At 41.0% G+C, this 25,927-nt stretch overlaps 1 long non-coding RNA gene across 1 annotated transcript; it reads right to left on the minus strand.

Moving 5' to 3' along the window:
- Positions 1-1,178: 1,178 nt before the first annotated feature.
- Positions 1,179-20,499, minus strand: LOC140648430 (uncharacterized). Its single transcript, XR_012041214.1, has 4 exons — positions 20,371-20,499; positions 12,386-12,461; positions 7,377-7,444; positions 1,179-1,229 (listed from the first exon to the last, which is right to left on the minus strand). It is a non-coding gene; the product is annotated as an uncharacterized lncRNA (long non-coding RNA).
- Positions 20,500-25,927: the final 5,428 nt, after the last annotated feature.

Genomic DNA, 25,927 nt, shown 5'->3' on the forward strand with positions numbered 1-25,927 from the left:
GTTAGCAGTGAGACAGATTCTTCTTCCCCAAAAAGGAAGTATGTTACATAGAATCATAGAATCATAGAATCATAGAATCATAGAATAGTTTGGGTTGGAAGGGACGTTTAAAGGTCATCTAGTCCAACCTCCCTGCAATGAGCAGGGACATCTTCAACCAGATTAGCTTGCTCAGAGCCCCGTCCAACCTGACCTTGAATGTTTCCATGGATGGGGCATCTACCACCTCTTTGGGCAACCTGTTCCAGTGTTTCACCACTTTTGTCCTTAGGTGTCTGTTAAGCAGTCAGAGAGTACCTGCCTCCTCCAAAGCCTGCCTTCCAAGTTCTTCCTTCCAGTCCTTCCACTCTTCCCAGTCCACATAACAGTGCAGGTGAGTGGTGCTAGGATGTGGTAGCACAGAGACCTGGCTTCAGTGGTAAGGTGAAGCTGCTTCCTCCTTCGGTCTACTGTTGCAGGATTGACTCAGGTGTTCATAGCACTTAACCAGTGACTTTTTATTAAATGGATGCACAAGTGAAAAAGGGAAGTAAGAATAGAATAAAAGACAACTATGAGACTGGGGGTACACCTGCACTACGCAATTCCACAAAGATATTTGAACTTGCTCCAAACCCAGCAATGCTGGTTCAAAACCAAAGCTGTTTATTCCAGTTATGTCTGCTATGCTATTTCCAAAACCCAAGAACCATGCTCCATGGTATAGTGCAAATCTGCTGCATTAGTAGTACAAGGAACTACATGATGAAGTCGTATCCAAATATACAGACAACTCACGACACTTAAGTGTAACGCAGAAGTTGTACACAGATTACTCCCTAAATTGTCTCCGCCCTCCAGAACCCACATCCAAATCATCTGCAATGTAATTTCACTCAAGTCAAGAGAGACCCTGTTGAAGTCAATGGAGTTGCAACAGAGATTAATTTGTCCCTTACAGCTTTAATAACAGGAAATAACCATCTGGCTCTACACACCTGCTTTATTTAATTTTTAAAAGACACAGAGTGACAATCTTTATAGAAAGACAGATTATTATTGTGCAGTATCCAAGCATCTTTTCTCAAAACCAGGCTTTATTCAGCAGGAAGAGTGCATGCACGCTTGTTTCACTTACTGATGTCTTTCTTCTTTTATAAATATGGATGTTTTATATTATTGTGGTTGATGTCAGTAAAATTTCAGTTCCCATAATCCTTGTTTCAAGCAAGTGATGCAATGCTTGAAGCCTGCAACTCAATTAAAAATAAACAAACAAAATAAATAAGTATTCATTCAAGGATCAAGGATCACATGCCCAGAGCAGTGGACTTAGCTTATTGTCTTTCTGCATCATTGCCTTCTTCATTTTTTGGAAATGAAATTGATTTGCCAAGTCTTGGCATATGAAAGAGGCATATTTGCTCACAGGTATTTAGCTTTATGGGTTCATCACAATATTAATACAAGTTGTATAGCCAGATCCCCACAGAAAACACAGGAAATTTATCCCTTCCCAGAAAATGTGAATTTTTACTAGCAACCTAAAGTGTGAAAGCAATAGTTTTAAGTCAAGAAAAGTGGTTGTATCAAATGAATTTGTAGCAGTGGTGTTCTGTCTCCCCCCAAAAGAAAGCAAAATGTATGCAAAGAGCTTAAAGTAGGCACTCTTTTATGTAGCCATGTTCACAGAGTCTCGAAGGAGCCCCTTTTCTTCTGATTCATATCAATAGGCACAAAATTGCAGCAAGCTGTAAAGAGAAGACTATAAGTTGCCAAGTCTGGGACCCCATCTTCCTCCTAACCCTCTTTAAAACTGTAAAACTTGCAACTTTCCCATCCATTGTGAAGATGTCTTGGGTCTCGGCGGGGATAAATTTACATGCATGTAAGGTCAAAAGAAGATGAAGACATCTTAAACTTCTTTAAGAGAAATTATAAAGGCTGTTTCTTACAGCTAATATGAATGTTTTTCATGGGAAAACTAATGGCAGAGCTGGTTTCCTCTGTGTCTTTGTATATAAACCCCATTTGAGAGCATGATTCAGTAGGCAGGAAACTGAGCCACTAAAATAAAAACCCTGGAAAATACAAACTGTATTAGAAAGGCTAACAATTGCTATTTTCCTTTTAACAGTCTAACTTTGTAACACGATTACGATGGGATTTACCAGAATTAATTCCATGCATACAGGAAGCAGCCCATTCCCCATTTCACCATCTGCAGTGTCATGCTGGGTTTTTAATAGAATTCTGTGGGCATGATATAATTACAAATCTAGTAAGGAGTTTGTGTCTGCAATATTTGTCATAATACAATGTGTAAAGTTTTACTAGTGTCTCTTCAGAAGGCTCCAAGAGATACCAGCAGCCAGAAGCCAGAAATGTGCTAATTAAGGTATACAACAAAATATTAACCAAGAGATCTGGAGGAGGAGGAGGGAAAGAAACAACTTTAATTAGTCACACCATTATGTGGCATCCAGCATAGCCTGAAAGAAAAAGCTAGCTGAACTGATGAAACAGTCAAGGCAAATAGCCAGGAGACCTCTCTGGCATGCAGTATGAGGGTGGGGACCATGCATGGATTCTGTAGATCCACATGAGCTTCTGACAAAGACCATTTGCAGAACAAAACAGTCAGCTTTGAGGGCACTGTGCATCAGCTTTTCCAAGAGCACTTCCCCACATTTGCTTTTCCAAGCCTCAAGTTTGAATAATAATCATAATAGGGAAGTTAAACACGCCATCCTAAAGAAAGCAATGGTGGCTAATTACTCTGTAAACCTCCCTTCACTGTTGGGTAAACCAGCATGCTTCCCTCTGGGGGTACCACTACCACCGTTAAAGGCAGCACTGGAAATGTCCCTGGCTGTGCCGTGTACTAGGGCTCAGTTGCCTCAGCCCTTCTGTGCATATTGTTTGTCTGAGACTCTCAAACAAACGAATACATTGTTCATTCTTGTCTCCATTCCCTTTAAAGTTTGATGATGAGAGCCACCTACTTATTCTGTAATGTGTGTGTCCCTGGAATTTGTCTTGTGACCCCAGGTGGACCTCCTTGTGCCGTGCTATTTGCAACCATTATTTGCCATCAGACATAGGCACAACATAATTTTCATAAGACTAGACCACACAGAGTTTTTTAGGTTTGCTTTATCTGAGACCTGCCAGCTTTCAAGGCACTGTGGTTCTGCCCCTTCCAGGCCAGTCATATTTTGGTTTTGTTTTCTGCTGAACAAGTCACAGCCTTATAACCTATGTGGTCCTTCTTCAGCTTAACATTGGTGTGGATCAGATGCTGCCTCTGCAGTCTTTGTAATGGCTTGGTATTGTTTCAATGTCATTTTCTACCATTTCCTACCAGACCAAGAATGATGTTGTAATGTGGTTCCACATCCACAGCCACCGTATTCCTCAAAGTGCAGTGGAGTTATATCAAAGACAATCTATAGAGCAGAACTAAGAAATACAATAAACAGGACAATAGTTATGAAACCATTCTTGAAGAGAGACTGTAGGCATCAAAGAAACTGTTCAGCTACAGTACTCCTTGCACAAAAGAAGCTGGAAGCTGACAGCTGCTGAAGGCTGACAGCATCAAGATTTGTAGGTAAAAAAAGCACAAACTGGCCCCTTGGAGAGTGAGAGAACACCCAGACTCAGCACACATTCACCAAGAAGCTTGCAGAAAGTCAAAAGGTGACATTAGACAGAACTTGCACGGATTTCCTGTTACAGGTTCATCTCTCCATGTTCCTCTTGACAAATAAACTGTGCTTGGTTTTGAGTAAGCCCGATGCCATTTATGCTGACAGATTCCTGGAGGAAAACTCAGTGCAGACAGGCTCCCAGCTTCTTCAGCCTGGTATGCCACATGGTTGCAACCTGACATCTTGTCAAAAAGGGAGGATTGCAGAGCCCCGCTCCAGACCCTGTGGGCAGCATGGTCAGGCATTTGAAAGCACTCTCCTTTGGAGGCTGGAAGAGGATCTGGGATCTGGAAGAGGAAGCCCAGCCAGGTAGTGTGACAGCACCACTGCGAAAGCACGTTCCTGCTTGTGACCAAAGGTGCAGCACTGGCAGCAGCCAGTGACCATAATTGTACTTTGAGGCCCTGGTATGAAAGGGCTTCTCCCCATCAGCTAGGGCTGAGGCAGTTTTCATCAGTCTCCTTAAGTGCAGGGATCTTCCTCATCTTTGGTGACTCAGAAATCTACTGGTTTGCTTCAAAGGGTATCCTTGTCTACATTCAGATTTTAATCATAGAGTCTGAACTGTTGGTGTTCATGTTTTATAAGTGAAAACTTTTCAGCATTGTCTTCCGCATTTCCTCACAGCTGGAAATTCTCACCATATTTGTTTGCTTTTTCAGCTGAGACAGGTAGAGGATGGACAGCTCTAGTGACTCAAGCTGCCGTTTCTGTTCCGAGTTGGAAGGAGGATTAAATAATAGCAGAGCAAAAGCACGGGGCTGGCTTCTACAGTCCAGCAGAGCCTGAGAATACACTGGGAATCCTGGCCCAGATCTCAGGACATCTGTGTGACAGGTCAAGACCTCAGCAGCATCTTCTCCCTCAACCCTGAAGGCATGTGCTTTGATTGACAACTGTCCTAAGGTTGGACATTTGCTACATCACCAAGGGAAAGAGAAGCCAGAGTGGAACTTCATATTGCAAAGAGCAGCATGAAAATAACATGAAGTTGCCAGCTGATTTGTGAGTGACTGTTAAAAACAATATATTGCAGAGAATGGCTGCTTTTAACTCCTTTCCTCTAACCAGCTTTTCACAACGATTTTAATTTCTCTGTGCTGGGGTAGGTACAGAGGGGTGTGCAACAACAGGGGAAAAGCAATGTCCTGTAGCTTTCACCACCTATTCTGCTCTGTATATGCATTTACCTTTCCCTTTGCCGCAGAAATGTGGTGATCAACAAGACAACTGGTTTCAGAAGATATTTTGCTAAAGTGTTTTCTATCAACCACATTACAAGTATTCTGCATTCTTTGTTTTGTTGTCCTGGAAATTCTAACACATATGCATTTTATAGCAAACAACTCTGCTTTGCTGAGGAGTCAAATTCCTCTATCCTTTCCTTGTGAATTCTGGAAGGTCACTACTTTCTGTTCTGGTATTTGAGAATGGGAGGCAATACCCCACACTAGAACATCAGCATTTGCCCACAGTATTGCAGTTACACCACCAATTTCATGGGATATTGACCTGCTAACTGGCAGCCAGTTTTACTGGAAGCCCCTGCAATTTTTATCCAGCAAAAACCTATGGATGGCTACTTATCAAAACAGACCTACACAGTCAAGATGAGGTCTTGCAAAATTCTCACCAAAACATCAAAGGTGGCAATTCTGTTTTATTGGAACAAGCCAGAGAACAGGATGCAAGACAAAGAATTTTAGTTTGGATTCATCTTTATTTTTTTTTTCCTGAGCTTGTATAGTATGCGTTTAATAGACAATCAGGACCTCTGTCACCTCTGCTTTTCAGGACCTGTTTTCATCAGGCAACTTTTTCCGTGTTCCCAGCTATAGCATTGGAGATCGAAATTCCTATTCCAGCCTCATACTCTTTTCCTTCCTACAATGATTTCAGACAGTGTACTGAAGGAGGGAAATCTGCTTAGAAGTTTTCTTGGCTTTTTGTGTTATGGAGAGATCATGTCTGAAGAAGTGAACCCACATGCTCACCTGCACCAGCTGAAATGCGTGGGTTTGTAATGTTTTCACATCAGACTGCCCACAGTTCAATCTAGATGACATGGTATTTACCTTGGGCTTTTTGATCAGTACAAGTCAACAGGGCATTAACTGCCTCATGAGGACTAACACAGCCTCTGTGTCATCATCAAAATCCTATTTTGCTTCTAATTTATGCCTTCTGGAAGCTTTCTCATCAACGTGTTGATCATGATATTGATTATTTGAAAGGCATAAACTGCACCCAGAAATTGCAGGACTAGTATTAAGAAAAAAAAATCTCTAAAAATAGTTGGAGTCCTAATAAAAACATCATATATCAGGGAGGCTCATGATAGAATTACACAACTCAGCAGGACCATGATCACATCACTCTATGTCTAGTTAAATTTCAGATACACAGCGACAGCAGCAGAATGACATGTCTGCATAGCTGGAGGAGCTGTTTCATACTTGTGTTGCTAGAAAAACAGATTGGAAGTTCTCAAATCTTTAGGAAAGGAGAGATGACTGTTTCCCTGATGTCCTAAACAAAAATAGGTCCTTAAGGATGAGAGTCTAATTCTGCAATGTGAGCCTTGTTCAGTAGTGGGTTAGCTTTGGGGTCTTCAAGGCTATGGGCTTGAGCAAATAAATGCTAGTCAGTGTAAGTTAGTCTCACCAATGCAGATAATCAGTGTAGGAACAGATACTGGCCTTGCCCTTTATTTTCAGGGGTGCATGAAAGAGTCTGAGCCAAAATGTTCTATATAAATGCAATCTGGGGATATCTCACATAAGAGAGGAGAAAGACAAGATCTGTGTAGCCCCCCAGGTCACCATTGCCATGTCACTAATTTGAAGACCTGGAGAAACTGAAGAGAATACTGAGCTTTGAAAGATTTGTGCTCAGCATGAGGTTATCTGACCCATCCAGACATTGGAAATAATTGCTTTCCTCCCTTGCTCACTTTTTATATTTTCTTTTTTAAAAAATACTTCATAACTTTGCCTTTCCAGAAGAACCCACCCCTCTCTTTAACCACCCCATCTGTCATTGCCTTTGTAAGGAATCCAAGCAGCTTCTCTTGCTCAGATTCTTTAAAGTCTGGTGCCTGTCATCTGCTCTTTTCCACATCTTTAGCCAATGATCTTTATTGTTTTTTATCCTTCCACAGGTTCTCTAAAAACCTTGTCTTTAGAAGGATTCTTTCCAAATTTAAGATACTGGCTGTCATTCAGTCCGTATTCCTCAGAAATGGGTCTCTGACAGGTCGAGGCACATCCCTCTGGAGTCTGTGGCACGGTGGAGGATAGAACTGGGGCTGAGTTATATCTGCAACGTGGTTGCCTACCATGGGGACTCTGATAGCTTCCTTCCTTCTGTTAAATCATGGCACAGGGATGGTGAAGGTTAGCTTCTTTAAACTTCTTTAAAGCTTCCATTCCACTTCTACCTGCCTGTCCTTGTGAAAGCTTGTATTAACATCAGATGACTTGGGAAGCCAGAGCTGTGGACAAGTCTCACTCACGAACCGCATATCGTTAGCACAGCACCTCACAACAAAGACACTGTTAGAGGTTGGTAAGTGCTCTCCACCATCATTCAGAGCCAAACCTCACACAAACTTTTCTCACTTTACTATACAATAGCTGGAGGTACACTGAGTCTTAATTGCAGAGAATTTAATCCATCACCCACCTTTACTGCAGTAATGTTAATTAGCAGATGTTTTCAGGGTGCCATAGTAGTCAGTGTCATCTGTCCCCCTGTAACATCAAATAACAAACATATTTAAACATGAGAAGCTGATGAATTTTTCTTTTAACTTCATTGCACTAGCATTAGGTTTCACTGATTTACCAAACATGAAGTGGGGCATTTCTGCAACTGCAGATGTCCAACTATAATATGAAAAAAATCCTGTTCTTTACTATTGTTGCTTGCAGTAGGTGAAATTTCTAAAAGACAAAGTTCCTGTAATTATGGGAGAGACACTGGATGAAAAATATAAGTTTGAGTTCAATGACCTAGCTCTTGTCCAATATCTTGAAATATTCATGGAGTGTGAAGCTCTACACCATGGGATTTGATTATTCTAGGACAGTTGTACCACCTGGGATTATTAAGCTATTGATAAATAACTGGGTCATCAGGTCAAAACCAGTTTATTAAAAGATTTCAAAAAATGAATGAGGGAAAAAAAGTATGGAGAAGAAACAGGCTGGATTACCCCAACATGAAGGACTTGTATTGCAACTCGTGAACTGTGTGAGGGCAATGGAAGATTTAAAAATCCTGGTCAGACCCTAGAACCATTATGAGCAACGATGCTCAGGAAAGACCTTCATTAGCAGCTGCCTGATGTTATACTGGTGTCCAGAATTACTCTTGATGATTAATATCTCATTGTATTACGTGCTGAATGGACGCACTGGAAGACATTGTTCTGCTTTCAAAGATCTTATAGTAGAAAAAGCACACAGGGAGAAGGCAAAAGCTAACACAGTTTGGCAGATTAGCACTTAGTCTTGTTTTATTTCTATTACAGAATTAATCACGCTTTGTTTTTTGTGGTTTTTTTACTAAGGGAATTTCAGACTCTATGTAGGGGTGGGAAAGGGTAATGAAGGACTGTTGCTTTCTTTTATGTAAGTAGCAGAAGAAATTAAGGGGTAACAGGAGAACAGGCAGAAACTGAGAATAGATCTCAAAAGATAGTGTAGAGCACGAAGAGCATTTATTTTTATAGGCTCAAAGGAATGATTGGTGCTAAACAAAATTTAAGGATTATGACTCTGCTTGCATTTCTGAGGAAAAGTGTTGAAAAATACTGTACGACATCTCTCTGGTTTCCTAAAAGGCAATCAGTGGTACAAAAAACCAAATAGCGGTTTAATACTCATTACACTTTTCAGTGATCTGGACACAAACATTTTGGATTTTGAGCACCTCTGCAGATAAGGAAAGCTTGGAAGAAAAGTGAAAAAATTTCATTTTCAGAAAATTAGGTCACAGCATCACAGTGTATTATTCTTTCTGGAAACAAATGATTGGAAGATATCTTTAAAACATTTAAAAATAAAGGATAGTAGCAATCAGTAGGGTAGCACAGATGTAGCTGAAATTGGGTTGTGGGTTTTCTGGAAGCTTTTTCAGTCTCAATGAAGTTTTACATTCAGTACAGGTGGAGTTTCGAGCAGGATTATCTTTCAAAGCAACTGCAGCACTTAAGAGAATCTTCTCCATGTACATACAAATCATTTAATAAAACGTCCAGAGAAAATACAGCTCACTGGATTGTGGCAGATAGATAACTGACCAGAAGGAAACTTCCCTCTCTAAAGCTGATTAACCTTCGAAGAGAAACATATCTCTACAAATATATGAACTAGTGCAATTTATGCTAATAAAGTTTATCTTTCCCCATTTTTTCCTATGTAAAACAGGGTAATTTATTAGTAAGTAGGGTTCACAACTGTTCTAAGATATTGTTGTGGTTTAACCCCAGCCAGCAACTACGCACCACACAGCTGCTCGCTCACTCCCCACCAGTGGGATGGGGGGGGGGAATCAGAGGAGTAAAAGTGAGAAAACTCATGGGCTGAGATAAAGACAGTTTAATAGGGAAAGCAAAAGCCGCACACGCAAGCAAAGCAAAACAAAGAATTAATTCACTCCTTCCCATCAGCAGGCAGGTGTTCAGCCATCTCCAGGAAAGCAGGGCTCCATCACGTGTAACGGTTACTTGGGAAGACAAACGCCATCACTCCAAATGTTCCCCTCCTTTCTTCTCCCCCCAGCTTTATATGCTGAACATGACATCATATGGTATGGAATATCCCTTTGGTCATTTGGGGTCAGCTGTCCCAGCTGTGTCCCCTCCCAACTTCTTGTGCACCCTCAGCCTCCTCGCTGGTGGGGTGGGGTGAGAAGCAGAAGAGGCCTTGACTCTGTGTAAGCACTGCTCAGCAATAATCATAGAATCATAGAATTGTTTAGTTTGGAAAAGACCTTTAAGATCATCAAGTCCAACTGTTAAACTAGCACATGAAAACTTCCCTCTATTATCAACACTGTTTTCATGACAAATCAAAAACATAGCCCCATACTAGCTGCTATGAAGAAAACTAACTCCATCCCAGCCAAAACCAGCACAGATGTAGACATATTTTGCTCTGAAGATCTACCTTTTAGTCTGCCATTGAATAGCCAGCCTGGGCTGCGGCGCCTGTTGTGCTGTACCTCAGAGGCATCATAATTCCTGTCTGAAGTGGCACATGCCACCTCACCAATAAGATGGCATTAATTAGCAAACGCTTTGTGAATCATGTGCACCACCGTTGCTCCCAAGTGCCTTTCATTATCTTGTTTTAACATTTTTTATTGACAAACAGAAAAGTCTAATGGCCTAGAATGGAGCAAAGGCTTACTCTGGGTTTGCTCTTGGCTGTCTTGCATGACATCATGAGTGCCGCTATGGAGAGCCAGCTCCAGCTTCAGGAGGAGCGTGAATTTGTCTGTGAGTATTTCATCATCAGGCATGAGCTCTGGGCGATCAGGAGGCATTGGCTAACCCCTCTCTCCAGTTAGCTGCAAATTCAGGAGAGCTCGGGCATCACCATCTGTGCAAAGGCCAGATCTCGGCACATTTCACCCAGCTCCCTTTCCATGGGGAAGCCACAGCCTGAGCACCGTGGGTGCAAACACAATTTCGTGACAGAGGAAAAGTACGATGGGCTCCCCCACCTTTCTTCTCATAACCCAGAGGCATGGTGAGGCTTTGAGCTTGTTTCACACACTCCAATAAGAGCAGCCCTTTCAGCAAAGTACGATGGATCACAGAGATGGTGGTATTTGGTGGTTTATATACTTCTACATTGAAAATGCTCACCAGCAAGACAAAGATCTAAGTTCAAAGCCTGCAAACATTAAAATCCACACCTCTGTGTCACTGTGTTTTGGAACTAAAAGGTGATACATTTTTAAATCAGCTAGATTAAATACTTTCAAATACAAAGCATAATTAGAAAGGGGAACACATTCCCATAAATTATTCCGAAGGCCAAGACTTGCATGACACTGAAAACAGAATTATCAGTTTACAAGATAACAATGACTGCAATTATATAGATGAGGTTTTATGTACAACCATTATTTATGTGATAGAATAACACTGATCTATTTATATACGTTGTGCATATGTATGACATACACAGACTTGAAGAGGACAGTTTTCTTATAACTGTATTATTCAGTATTTTTTCTCTGTTCTTCTGAAGCATCTGGTACTGGATTCTGTGAAAGTCCTTACCAGAACCAGTCAGATGTTTGGTTTGAGTTTAGATATTAAACCCCATTTTCTAGCTACATAGAAGAGTGTGTAGGATTGTATAATGAAAGTCTGGAAGGAGAATTATGCCTAACATGAAAAGAAATCTACCTGGTGAATTTTCTTGGAAAATAGTAGAAGTAAAACACAAATAGCACTTTTTAATAGAAAATGCCAAAACAAATCTGTGCTGTTGCCTTGGAGTCAGCATTCTGCACTGCACAACAAGAATTCCCTTGTCTGTAAGAAGAATACCTTTCAGGCTACAAGGATGGGTAAATGGACCAGCAGAGCAAGACCAGCTCCTTTAAATCTTTATCAGTGATACCACTGTCTAATTAGCACTTGATTGTTGCTGGGAAATATGTATCATTGCAAATTAAGCTAGTATCAAATTAAGCTAGGATCAAAATGGAAAGTTTGTTGTAAAACTGTACCCACTGGTAATGGCATTAGCTACTGCTAATGATGCCAGCTGCAGTATAACTGATTGGCTCACTGTTCAAGTATCTATGGAGGAAGCATTCGGGAGAAACTTGCTAATTTGCAGCTCTCTGAGGGTGACGCCATGGTTTACTAGCATGGAAATATTCACCATAGGACATGGAGTTGGCTTTAAGCTGCAAGGGAGTTTGGGACTTGTGGGTTTTGCACTGTTGGCTCTTTTAATTATACAAAATATTTCCCATGTATAAGTACCTTTTCAATGACTCACAACAATAGTTCTGAGCAGAGCTAAATTAAATAAAGCATAAATTTAAATACATGTAATCTTTTTAGACATTTGCAAGATAATTTTCCCATTATGGCTAAGTGTGTCTGTGAGGGTAACAGCCATTCCAGAAAAAAAAAAATGTTGCACTTGGGTGGATCGTTTGTTCTCTTTATTGTTTAAACTTTTGGTCTGCAAAGTTTAATTATAAGTGACTGTCTATAATGGTGAATTTTCTTCTCGAAAGAAGTCTAATGCTACAACACCCTTATAACCACAGGGCGTACAGAGATCACAGATGCTGGTACACCAGCATGCCCGGAGCCCACAAGTTCAGTGATGTGTATTGAGTTTCTTTCTGGGCTGAAAGAGTCTTAACAATACTCATTTTAACCTAAACACAGGTAAAGAGGATCATTATACTGCATACTCCACACATTTGCCCTGTCCTCACCCTAACTTAGGACATTTCTTTTGGTTCAGCAGCACACAATGCTGCATTTGGATTACCATCACAATTTGCTCATTAGTTTTCACAGCAATCTTAAACTCATTCTCAGTCACACAAACGTATTACTGCAGCTTAGCAAACTGTGCTATATTAGTTGCCTGTTCATAGACATGACAAATAGATATTGCTCAACCCTCCTCTGCTTTTGGACTCACCATGCAGTCTGTTCTTAGGATAGTTCTTTCGTTGCTGTGACAAATGCTTCATGTATTTGGTATTCACATCAAAAGCCTGTACAAATAGTGAACATTGTGTTAAAATACTTTGAAATATGATCCAATCCGTGACTGAATTTCCTTCTTATTTCCTGGAATGAACCACCACCTTGCAGGGAAAAAAATCCCAGTGCAGCAGAAGTCCTGACACATGGGGTTACTCTGTGGGGGGTGTAGGATCAGGCTCATTCCTCACTGCTGGGCAGCTAAGCAAGGTGCCAAAGCAAGGAAGCCAGGTGTTCTCAGACCTACAGTGTTATAAGAGCAAGACGTCTCCTCTGCAGGGTGATTTGAGCCCCTCTCTGATGATGCCCCTCTCTCTCTCCTTTGACTATGAGGCAACCTGAATAAGCCTGTGGCCCCAGGTTGGGCACCTGAGCTGTATGCAGGTGGGTGCAATGAAGCAGAGTTCCACCCTGATGAGGTTATTTTTAGCTGTGTTAGCAATTATAAATCATCAGTGGTACCCAGGAGCCCTGTGGCACTGGGGGCTGTGCACACACAGAAAGAAGACAGCTCCTGACATAAAGAGCAAGTAACAAATGCATTTAGAGAAGGCCATTTTAAAGAGGTGATATGGTAACACTAGTAAACTTTTGCAGACTCTAAGTGGCTCAGAGAGTGTTTTAAGTTACAGTTTTACAAGGTAAGCCACAGGCCACAGACAAGGGACTGTGGAGGAGAAGAGCTTTTCACCTTCTCAGCAAGGTGAATACCATCACCAGTGGGTATAAAATGGAGGTTAAAAGTTAGATCTAGTCTGTCTGGAGACAAGGTTAAGCATTTCTAATTTCTATATTTGCAAGGTAATTTTATAGAGCATTTAGTATACTACCACAGTTATATTGGTGATTAGATAAAAGAAGGTCTTTGTCCTTGAGTAATGCTCTTTTGGCCTTGCACTCAAGCTCAGGCTGAAGTTCTTACTTGCAGGTAAAATGAAACCTTGCTACTTTGTGCTTAAAATCTAATGCCTGGGCAAGATTTATCCCTGATAAGCTGGCCTGTGTTTTAAGAACTTAAAATGTATATAAATTTTACTACTAAGACTGTTTTTGTTCTGTTAAATTACACTGCATGTGCATTCTTTGATGCAATATTTGCTTTTTTTTTTATTTGCCCACTGTTTTCAAAAATTAAAGTGTTCAGCAAAGTTATTTTAAATTTAGGGGTTTGGATTATTTGAGGGGGGTTGGGGAACTGGTTCCTTGAACTCTCTTGCCTCCCAGTTGACAATACTCAATATGGTGTACATCAACTGCTTTCACAGAGCCAAGTAATACAGAGAAATTTCCTCCAGTTAAGGTATCTTTACAGGCACAAGAAAAGAGAAGATAAAGCAGAAATGGGTCACTTTCACATTAGGAAAGGAGGGAAAAGTAGTGTTATTTGAATAAAAGACTTTTGGAAAAGATTTCACAGCAGCCTAGGAAACTTCACACCAAATAAACAAAGAGCTTTGCATGTTCACATCCCTTCAGGATATGCTACACAGTCTGTCTAGGAATAGGAGAAACATGGGAGGGGTAGCTTAAAAGAGCAGAGAACACTTCACCTTGGAGAATTATTATCCTAGTCCTTGAATCGTTGGCAGAATATCAAATACCATTACAAAAATACACAAAGGCCCAAGTCTGGAGACTGGTCCTTTCCAAATCAGTGTCTGGAGCACTTTCTGCCAAGTGCCTGCTGACCTTTATGAGCTCTGAGAACCTTCAGCTACTGTTGATATTAAAGGCAGCTCAACCGATTGGCAGAAACATACTTATAGATTATACACTTTTAAGCATTTAATTTTTCATGTGTGCTGCCCACTGAAGGCCACACAGTATGGATTTGCACTGCATATTTTTTGCAGAACTGGAAACTGAAGAGGTAGTTACATGAAAATACCATTCTGCATGTGCAGATTTTCTAAAAGCTCTCTCTTTCAGTGCAGCCTGAGCAAGATAATTCCCCCTTGAATTTTCTTGAAAATAGAGATTGTGAGTCATCTTCCCTGTAAGAGGTTCTGGAAGCTGGAAGGAGATGAGAAGGATGGTGCCTTTATCAGCTCTTTTAATTCGATCCAGTCCTTACTTTTCTGAATGACATATTCCAGCTCTCTATTCACAGCTGGCTGCTCCATCAAGCTCCTCATCCTTGCATAGCATAAATTGTGTGGGATCCCATCTTCTTGAAGAATAATGAGCTTTTCCATCTGCTTTTCACATACTCAGTCATTCTTCACAGGGAAGTCTCACTCTGAAGCTCTCAAGCCACATACTGCTAGATGATTGCTCTGAATCTTTATATGGTTAATCCCATTTCCAATGGCAATCCAGCCTGTGCGCTAGGCCAAACAGTTCATAGTTGCCAAGTAGTTGCAAATGCTGGTAACCTATGACTGATCTCCCAAAATAACAAGACGAGTCGCTCCCACCACGTGATTTCAGATTCTCTGGGCAAAGCAGAGGAAGACATGAGCAGCTGAACAAAGTGTGTTTGGAGCTCAAGCTCATCAAACTGAGTTCTCAAACAAATGTACCAGTTAAAATGCTGTCTTCTAAATAAAGCATGAAGTTCTGCAAAGGGGGGGTGGTCAGAGCTCTCCACTGCCTGGCAGAAACAACAGGAAGGTCCCTGCTCCTGTGGCACAGAAACCCTAGACATTCATGCTAGGGAAGTGATGGTCTACCAAAAGGACACTGGAGGGTTTGGGTAATTCAGACCTCTCTATAATGATTCAGTTGGTGTCAGGGGTTTCTGAGAATACCAGCAAACTGACTGAGAAAGTGGAAAATGAGCTGGCAAATCTGGTGGCATAAAAATAGCTGTCTAGTACCATTTCTGGGGAGTCTGGAGGAAAAAATGCTCTGTGCTATTTTAAGGCATGGATATTTCAGCTCCCGAAATTCAAGGTGTTCTTCTCAAGACAGCAATAGTGTCCCTGTGAGTCAGGTATGAAAAATAAAGAGCTGGTGAAAAACTCAGAACAAGCCCATTTTACAAGTTTTTTACAAATGACAGTATTTGAACCCTCCACATTATTTGAAATTCTGATTTCTTTTGAAACATTCATGTTTCTGAAGACAACAAATGAGTTTTTTAACTGTACCTTTGAATTTGGGCAATGGTGTAAGACCTACCCTTTCTACTAAAACCTTTTTTGCCCTGAAACTATACACATTTGTTGTACTAATGTAAAAGCAAGCAAATGAACAGCAAGAACACACGTATAAAGAAGACAAATTATTTCAGTTTTACTGTGCTGTAGTTTTGCTGAATTTGGTCTATGCCTTTGCCTCGGGTTATTCTGACAAGATATGAATTATTTGGTTACATCTGGTGAAGAAAGGGCATGGCATGGGAGAAAAGGGAGCTGAAGGGCAGAAGGATTCAGAAATGTCATTTCAACAAAATCTTAACTCTGTTTCTGAGAACTAAAACCCACTGCTGTCCCAGGTGGAATGTCTTTAACAGTTTGTACACAGTAGCAGATGAGGGAGAAAAATGAATCTGTATTTCTCGCAGGCTGGGCAAGTCCCCTGCCTGCTGGATTATAGACCTCGCTAAACAATCCTTCTCTCTTAGCAATAAGCAAAAGGGCGAGCATTGTTGGCCTCTTTTTTATTATTTTTGTGCAGAGCAGAACAGCTAATAAGATGGGCAGAATGGACAAATTTGCTTCCTCCTGAGAAGAACCAATAAAACAGAGGGTCGCCACTCATTTGAAAAGCAGAGTACAGTTTCATTTGCTAGTTATGCAAGCACAGCAAACTTCAACTACCTTTATCTACAGAGTGGAGATGCCATAACCACTAGGCTGTTACCTGTTTAGCATGACCTGTTTTCTCTCTCTCTGCCTTTTCAGAAGACTTTGTGAAAGACGTTAATTTTCTCCTACTGCAGAAAGGGAGCATCTTTAACATCTTGAATGTGCATCTGGAATGGGAAATCCAGCTGTGCTCAAGACAGCTGTGCACATTCATTAACCCAAGACAAGAAGAGCTCTATCTTTTTTGGGCCCAAAGACAGGTCTTTAAAAAATATTACATATAATATTGCCAGTCAACCCAAAAAATCACCTTTCAGGTGTCTGACTGCTCTTGAGAAAGCCAAAGACTTCTAGTGAGCTTTCATGCTAAATTTCTTTAATATCAAACCAAGTGTTTCTAGGCCTGAACCGATATCTACTGGAATCAATATCTTCAATAGACATTGGGTCCTTTTTGTGTCTGGCTAATATACAGCAAAAGGTCTGAATTTGTCTTATTCCCTTGCCCAATACTACCCTTCTGCCCAGCTTCTCCTACCCTATATATTAAATTCTATTGATTTTCCTTTATGTTTTTATTTGTATTTTCCACACAAGTGTAAACATTTACATTCCAGACATGCAGTAGCTGAAAAATGAAAGTGAACAAGCAAATAAATAAATTTCACAGAAACTCCAAGTAGCCATTAATATTTCCAAACCTGGTTAATTTTTTATTCATTTTCATAGGATCTCAAAATAGTTGTGTCTGTTTCTTATGACTAAAGAATGCAAGGGAATATTGGCATTTGACACATACTAAAACTGTAATAATTTTCCACATATTTAAACCTGAAAAGTTCCCTTAGTGTAAGACAAATTCTTAAAGATCCAGAATTCCAAGTACACTAAGAGCTCCTGAATGTCTAGGATTTTTTATTAAATATTTAATTAAATGCCTGTCCCAAGTGATAGCACTATTATTTTGTAGATAAAACTAATCAGCTGGACTACAACATCTTTTCTGTCTTCTGCAGCTGAAACATTGTTCCAGTATTATGATTTTATTAAAAAACAAGTCAGACTTGGGCTCAAAGGAGTGCCACTGGGAGCCTTTTCTGGAGAAGAGTGATCTCCAACAGTACATTAGGAACAAAAGAAATGTACATGGCCTGTAGCTTCAGGGGGTGATGGAATACACTACACTTTGAGTTGAAGACCTACATGGTCACCTAAAATCTCACAAAAACCTTAAAGTAGATCTTGTAAGGGTCATAATAAACTTTGACCAGACTTCAGCAGGGTTCAACCTCTAGAGCAGATGTTACTGCAGGGGCTACAGAGAAGAGAAACATGTGTCAGCAGTATTACCATAGGTCAGAACCAGACAACACATCCATCGTTCCTCATGTTTCTTACTCTCATGTTCTTTTGAGGAACATAGGAGAAGGAAGCCTGGAGAAACAGACCCTCTCCCCACATGCTTCCAACTATAGTTATCTTCTCAGGAAATAGTCAAGAAAATTAGAAATGTCTGTCCTGGGTCCTAATACAGACAGCTCCCACCAGATGGTCAGTTACAGTCTTGATAAGGACATCTGCAATCTGTCAATAGTGGCTGTAACAGGAATAAGAGGAGCCCATTTTTCATCTTCATCCTTTGGCTGACGGCCATGTGCCATGGGACCCCACAGGGCAGGGACATCCACCAGAGGAGTTCCTGCAGGGAAGACCCAACTCAGTGAGACCCTTTGGTTCTCTGCACGCACCCATAAGGGAACAAATGGCCTTGTAGCATATCCACTGATATTCTGATTCATTCAGCTCAGAGGAGAGGCCTGAAAGGAGGTTTTTTTGACCCAACCATCCATTACCCAGTAATATAAATTAAGGAACAATATGTTTAGGGCTATTCATTCTCTGAGTCCAGTATAGTGCCTTCTATTTTTGCTTTTCTATTGTTCTCCATGACACATTCTTCTACCACACACACACCTTCTTTTTCACTGAAGAATCATTATTTTATTCCCAAGACCTTATTAAAACTCCTATCTGTATTGATTCCTTCATGAGGCTTGTCATCAGCTCCTGTAGTTTATAACATGAATTAATGGTGTGTTTTGATTTATAAAATATTGCACAGAACTTCAAGTCAGGCTGATCATTCTCTTTTGTTGTTTTTCTTACCAATTTAATAAAGAACATTTTATGTCTTTAAAAACATTGTAAATGAAATCTTGCCTATTTTCTTGTCGCTTCTTATCATAGTCCAAATGATGATATGTTTTCTAATCTAGCAGACACTGCCAAACACCTCACAAAGTGCTGCTTGTGCCATGTGAGGATAAGCTACTTGATGAGACATTTATAAAAAGTATGAAATGAAGACAAGACCTCAGTGAAAAAGGAGTAGCATTCATTTTTTGTGTTCTTGAGAGAAGTAGGGGCTCAAGTCCTCCACCAATATAAATGCCTCTGATCCCTACCACCTGAGAATCCACTCCTGAGCTGGTAATTGAAGCCCTTTCCCAAGTCTGAACAGACTTGTTCATCAAGCCCTCTCTGCAGAGCCGTCAACTGGAATTACATGTGGAAAACATGCCTTCTTTCCCCCAGACTCCTACTGGCTTTCCCTTCTTTTCCAAACTTAACCCACACATCAGTTCTAACAAAAGGTTCCCTCCACAGGTCAACTTTTGGCAATTTTCTCTCTCAGGCAAAGTTCAGTAGAGGAGCCCTTGCTTTTGCATTTTTTTCTCTGTTATTCCATTATTTTGCTTGGATTGTTGAAATTTAACTGTTACAAACTCCTTTAGGACGTTTGGGATCCACACGCTCTGCCCACCACCCTCCTGTACACCACAGAGATTTTCTGTGCTCGCTAGAAAATGCTTTGGCCCTTGTGATACCAGCTCTGAAGTGAGCCCATGCAATTTCCGTGGATACACACTCTCTCAGACTTCACGTACCATGATACTGACAGTGCCTTCTCTGCACTTTTGTGCAGTGCAAAAGGAAAAGCCCCACTGCTCTGCCATGCCAGTTTATTGCTTTCTTGATTTCCTACACCACACCATGAGGCTTCTTTTCTTGAACCTTGTAAGGTGGATGGGATTCATCGTGCCTCACCTCACCATTGATTTCTACAGCATTAGTCATCCAGACTTCTTTTACCAACTGAGTGAAACAAGCACTTATAAGGAGAAAGTTATGTTAGCAAAATATGAAATAAAAAATCTTCTAATTAGATATATAATTTTGTTACCTGTTACCATGTGAGCATGACATAAGGAGTATGATACCACAGATGGTAAAACTGGGAATGAGAAGTAAAAGCAGGGTAACACCACCCTACTCACACATGTACTTTTCTGTGCTCTGAGTTTTATATGGTCTCTTCTGGGGGACTTCAGAGTATTTACCAGAAGCTAATGAATACCTGAAAAGCTGCCTGTGTTCATTTCATTCCTCAGCTTTCATACTATTCCATTTCTTTTGTATCTGAGTTTCATGTTCCCCCTGCTCCTTGTTTCTTTCAAACCTGCTTTCCAAACAGCAGTATTGTGCCTTCCCTCTGTTGCCTCCCTTCTCGGCTTCCCACCTTCTGTACTTTCCCATTTCCACTCATTCCCCTCCAAGCTACTTCCCCTCCCTCGGGCTCTCTCCTTATCTTTCCCTCCTCACACTCTTCTTTGTAATGTTTTCTCTTATGCTTATCACTTCAATCTATTTCTTTTGCCTCTTCCCAGGATTTTCTATTCCTCAAACACTTTCCCTCTGTCTCTCTGACCCATAGTGATTTGCACACACTGACATGCCACCATTTTTTGCCTCAGCCCTATGTTCATCCGTGCCCTTGGTACCACACTCCCTAGCACAGGCAGAGAGCAAGCAGAATGACTGAGATGTTGTGTTCGCGGAGGAGGATGTTGAGTTTTTTGGTTCACCCCAGCTGTACCCTGATGAAACATCATTTATTGAGCAGCACCCCACACCGAGCTTTGGCAGTGCTCTTACTGCCTCCCAGAGCGACCACTCAGGTCAGAAGGAAACCTTTGCAGAATAATCTTTGCCTCCACTTTTCTAGTCTTCAAGTCATATGGTTCTACTTCCTTGGCTGCTCTTGACCTAAGCAGATAGAGTACATTGCTGCCCAGCGTTGCTGGCAGCCCTTTCACCTCTAACTCACCATGCAGCAGACCAGTAAGCTCTCTCTGAATTCAGTCCCAGTGTCCTTGGTGAATCTGCACCTGGACCAGCTTCTTCTGCCACTGCACAGAGGAGTGCCCCAGCCTTTTGCGCCACGATGCACACCCTGCACGCCTTCCTCCAATGGGACTGTGCTGGCCATGGTCTTATCAAACCAAGACCAGGTCTTTAGCAGATGCTCCCAGCCCAGCGATCCTCCTCTGGACGGGTTCCCCACAGCTGCAGGCAGGCAGGGAGGGAGCTAATGGCGGCAGTAGCACCATGACATTTTCCAGGCTCTCTAGACTCTTGTCTCTGAAGTCTTTCCTAGCAGCAGGCACACTTTCTGTCCCTCTGTTTTCCTCCATTAATGAGCTCGGCTGATTAGCCCCCTTGCTGCTTCAGTTTCTCCAAGCCACAGTAACCCAAGCGCTGCCCCCACATGCTTTCTTGAAGCCTAAACAATGATTGCCCTTTTCTCTGTTTTGACCTGTTCCCTGTCCTCCTTCAGCTGTCTTTTATCAGTAAGCCACAACAGGATCTGACTGCTTTGATTTCAAAGAATAGTAGTAGTTCATATCCTTCCAATTAATTCACATTTAGTGAACCAACCTGCAGGGTCCTCTCAGCAAACAGCCTAGCAGCCAAACCAACCCCAAATCCCTATTTGCAGATATCTTTTACCACCTAAAATACAGAATGATGGAGCAGAAAACCTTTTAGTGCATTGTGCTTTGACCCTATGGTAAGCCAGTGGGACCCAAGAATGGAGTTAAAGGCTGTCTAATGCAGATTGCAAACACACCAGAGAAATTTAAGAGAATGCACTGGAGCTGAAGTACGCTCCCCCACCCAAAAAAAAAAAAAAAAAAAAAAAAAAAGTTTTCAAATCTTCAGATTCACTTTGTGGGGTTTGAACACAGCAGCCTGAGCAGTGTCACCATGCTTGCTGCTCATGACAGGCCCACTTTTATTATTGGTACTGTTCGCAGAGCTGATGAGAGACTGTTGTTGAAGGCCACAAAAAAAGTCCTTCACATCCAACTGATCCTGCCTGACTCATCTGACTCATAGCTTATCACTTCTCTATGTGCCCCCAGGCAGTGTTCACAGGTCTTAAGAAAGAGAAAGAATTTCTTTGAGCTTCTTCTGGGACCCTGATGGGGCATAATCTTGCTTTTCTACCAACATTTCTTTTCTGACTGAATAGCTGTAGTTATATTTTTCCTTGTGCAGATGTTGTCTGTTCTTTCAGAAGAACAGACATGTGGCATTTTTTTTTGTTTGTTTTTGCCAATCTGTTTCTTGTTTGTCTCTCCTAAATTTCATTGTCTATATTCTACATCCTACTTACCGGCATAAACCAGAATATTATGCTGCCTGTTATTGACTTTGTGGCCCTTTTGGGTGTAATGGGAATAGCCATGGGGGTTCTTGATGGGTCCTTGCTGGGAGCAGAAACTCAGAAAGGTAGAAAGCAGTGCTTTGGCAATAACATTAATGTCTCTGCTATTCCCACTGTCTCTTCGTGCCTAAAAAGCACAGAAGCAAAATTTCTGAGATCACTGGGAGCTCTCATTTGCTAGTGCAGTGACAGTAAACAAGACTGATGTTACTGGTTAGAGAAAGGGGAGCCAGTTCAGCAGGGACACACATCACGCATCTTACGTCTTACAGAACAAGATTAATTAAACCATCCATCCAGACGAGGGAAACAAATCAAGAAAGCAATGTTATGCAAGCAAAGCCTGAAACTCAGAACTAGAAAATGCCTCCCTGAACACAACTGTATTGTTGTTCTAATTTTTTACAGGTCAAAGGTGCATTGAAAGCTTTTAAGACAAGAGTGTGTGTAACTTCCAAAACCAATAGCACAATTATATGTATTAAAAAGCACAAGTAGATCTGAAAAGACAACAGTTTAGAGATAAGTCAGCTTCTAGCACATCCTCTGCTTCATGGGACTCTTCCTCCCCAGGAACATTTGATTTCTACTGGCTTTAGTTATTTATGATTTAAAATAATGACTTAGAGATTGAGAAATGTGACCCTGGTTCAGGAAAGCCTTAAAAATGTGCTTCAGCAAGTTTCAAGCTGTTCTTCAATATTGACCTGAATGCCCTCAACAAATTATACAAGTCTATATTCTAGGGTGTTATCTGGTATGCCGCATTCATCTAATAAGTCAAACAATTCTTTGGTGCTTGTAGGGAGAGATGTGAGATTTATGCATCATGAATATCTTTAATAATGTGTAGGATGTGAAAAAAATAATTGATAAACAGGAGATACTGAGATGAGAGACTCTGGACACTGTATGAAGTCATGAATAGGGGCAACTGGAACAGCCAGGATAATACAAAATTATAAATGCATTTATTTAATAGAGCTAGATTGCTCCTTGGCATGCAGGGCTGCCTTCCTGCCTCCGTGACAAGCATGCCGAATGGAAATGCAATCTTTCTGGAGAAACTGTGAGACTTTTAATTTGCTGGAGTAGCAAAGGGACTGAAGGATGACAATTCAAACAGTATATGATGTGGCTATTGCAAAGGCTTATTTATTCTTTTTAGGCCTGGGTCAGGAGATTGGGTGCTGCTGGAGGAGCTGAGAATCCCTTATCGTGCTAATTCAGTCTTCACTCAGGGAGATCTCCCTGAAGTTTGAAAAAGTGCAGCTTTATGTCCTGAGCTTTAAAGAGAGTTTGTAGATACAACTTCAGATCTGGGAATAATCCTGTTCCTCCTGCCTATTGAACTCACTGAGCCATGCAGCTTACTTTGCAAAGTCCAAAATATAGACTCTGTTTTGATCCTCATCAATTCTGTCCTTACCGCCAAACGTTTGCAGTTTGCCTGTTTACTGCGTTTGCTGATCTTTCCTTCTTCTGCTCCATCCTCCTGCTCCCAGTTTGCTCCAGTGCTGAGGCTTCACAGCCTCCAACAGGGCATCAATCCCCTTTCAAACTGGGGCCCCCTTTTATAAACTAGATACCATTTATTTTCACATATTTCAACCTGTGAGTCTGTTCCTTGGTGTTTCACTGGGTTCCATGCCAACAGTCTCTCAAGGTCACTTGATTGCTAAATTTGAAGTCCCACTTCTGACTTCCACAGTAAGGAGGTGGACAAGAACACATTTAACTTCTTCATTCAACCCATTTCTCTCTCATTGCCATCCTCATCCACCATTTTCTCCCCACTCCATCTATGACTCAAAAGAAGTCTTTCTCCAGGTGCTTCTTTTATTCTCTGGCAGTAAGTCTACACACTGTTCTAATCCTGAGCCTAAACCTTATTTTATTTTTGATGGTTAATTTCCAGCTTGTCAGATACCTCTGGTCTTGAATGCTGGGAAAAACTGGAAGGATTCTTTGGTATGAAGTCCACAAAGCTGTTGAGTCTTTTCCTGTGAGTGTCAGTTTGAGGGTAACTCTGCTCTCACAACCTGTGATGTCTGTGTCTGAGCTAGTCACCCTAAATTGCCTTCATAGCCATCATCAGCATTTTAAAAGTGGGATTCCTCTGATCCATTGTAGATGTCCTTAAAAGGATTATGTGATTGGCAGCCTAAATTAATCTACTTCTTTCCCACTAATTACAATGGAACTTTAGAGTGGCTACTCCATGTGGATCCTACCCTTAGAAACAGACATGTTGGGCAAGTTTAGTATGGTACCAGCAAGTCCTCAAGTCATCTATTCATCTATTAATCTATTCTAATGTGGGTTTTCCATCTCCTGCCTAATTTATGATATGTAAAAACATTCTGTAAAAACATGATTCCTTCAGAGATGGCAAAGCTGGAGCTCCGAAAGGTGGAGTGACTTCCTGAAGTTTGCCAAGCAACCTTTATTCACCATTTAATTACTATAGTGGTAGTCACTGATATTTAGATTGGGAGAGCTGGAACCAAAGCATCCTGACCTGGTATCTGTTACCTATTCCTTTAAATAGCAGTACCTGCAGAGAGATCACAAAGAGGATGGCCCCATTTTCTTTTCCTTTGCACCCCAAATTTGCCCATACACTCCAGCTATAGAGACATAACATCATTACAATGAGATTCATGCAATGAGAGAAAGCAACGGTGGGATTTACAGCTAATATTTCAATCTGTAGATGCAAAACTATGGGTGTAATTTACTATTGCAAAAAGTGGGCCCTAAGATCTTTGGCCCTCTAAAACATTTACTCCTTGACAATTCCTGTGTCTCCAATTTCCTTCTCTAGAGAAAAAAATGCTCCATTTCTCTGTAGGCATGTCCATGCAATAGATGAACATCAAATGCTGGCATTGTCATTCAGGAACAAATTCTAATGTTATGGCTGCCCCTCAGGCCTTGCAGGAGCCAGAGCTGTCCATTTTCTGCAACACCTGATAGAGCTGGACAACCTTCACTTGACGGCTGGAATAAAATAAAGTAGACATAGTTAGACAAAGGAGACAAATTTCCTATTGTATACAAAAAATTGAAGGAGAAGGACAAAGAAATGTTGAAGTGCTTGGTCCTGACTCTTAAATCAGATACTACATAAAATACAAAAGCTCAGGCTTGCAAAGATAAGGAAGCCAGCAACAACAACAAAACTTTTTAGAAGTGGCATTTTTTTTTCCCCATATGTTTTGATGGTACTGTCGGGTGAAAGATTTGTATGAAATTAACTGACATCAGGCCTTGGAGCAGAGTTACAATAGAGTCTAAATGTACACTGCATTTCCTTCATCTCATTTTATCTTCATACCTCATGCTTCTATGGACTATTTTTCTTATGCTTATGTGGCAAATGCAGGAACATCACTCTCAGTGCTGACAAGAAAGCACTTGTTAAAGCTCCACATGCTCATTTTTGGACACTATTTCTGACTTCCCCACAGAGGATAACTCTGGGGTGTGCCAGGGGCTTTTGTCTTTGGAGTTCTAATCCATCAGTGCCTGTGGACACTCGTTCAAGTCTGACTGCTGTTAAACAATCTTAAAATCCTAATGTAGTCTGGACAAATTGTCATTTAGACACCTTAGTTGGCTGGGATGAACTCTAGATCTAGACTTGCTACCTTAATTAGATATAATCATTAAGCTGAACTTGTCCTATAATCATTAAAAGCTTAAATGTCACAGCAAGTATCTTTTTTTTCCTCCTAACCATCAGCTCCAGATTTAGACTAGTCTAGGTAACCTTTCAAACCACATATTCCAAAAGTAGGTGCTGCTTTTTCTTCATTTTTTTTGTTCAGAGACAACCAAGAACTTGATAAAAGACATCACATAGGCATCTGTCTTAATAGCTTTTCCCAGATTCTCCTCATCTGACCTTTGTTACTATCTGAATCATCTTCTATTTCATTGAAGTGTAACTTCCTTCCTTGTCATTGGATATGTTGCATTGCATTAAAAATAATAGTCCCACAAATATATCCTCCAGATCTATTTGCTCCAGTTCACATATCTCACCCTGTCATAATGCAGCTAATATCTCTGCAACTACCATTTTGCCCCTTTTGCTTAGCTCTTTGTGTGCTCCATTATTTCATGGCTCAGCTGCCTTTTGTCACTG

This window comes from Ciconia boyciana, chromosome 1, assembly GCF_034638445.1.
Source record: "Ciconia boyciana chromosome 1, ASM3463844v1, whole genome shotgun sequence".
Lineage (NCBI taxonomy): Eukaryota > Metazoa > Chordata > Aves > Ciconiiformes > Ciconiidae > Ciconia > Ciconia boyciana.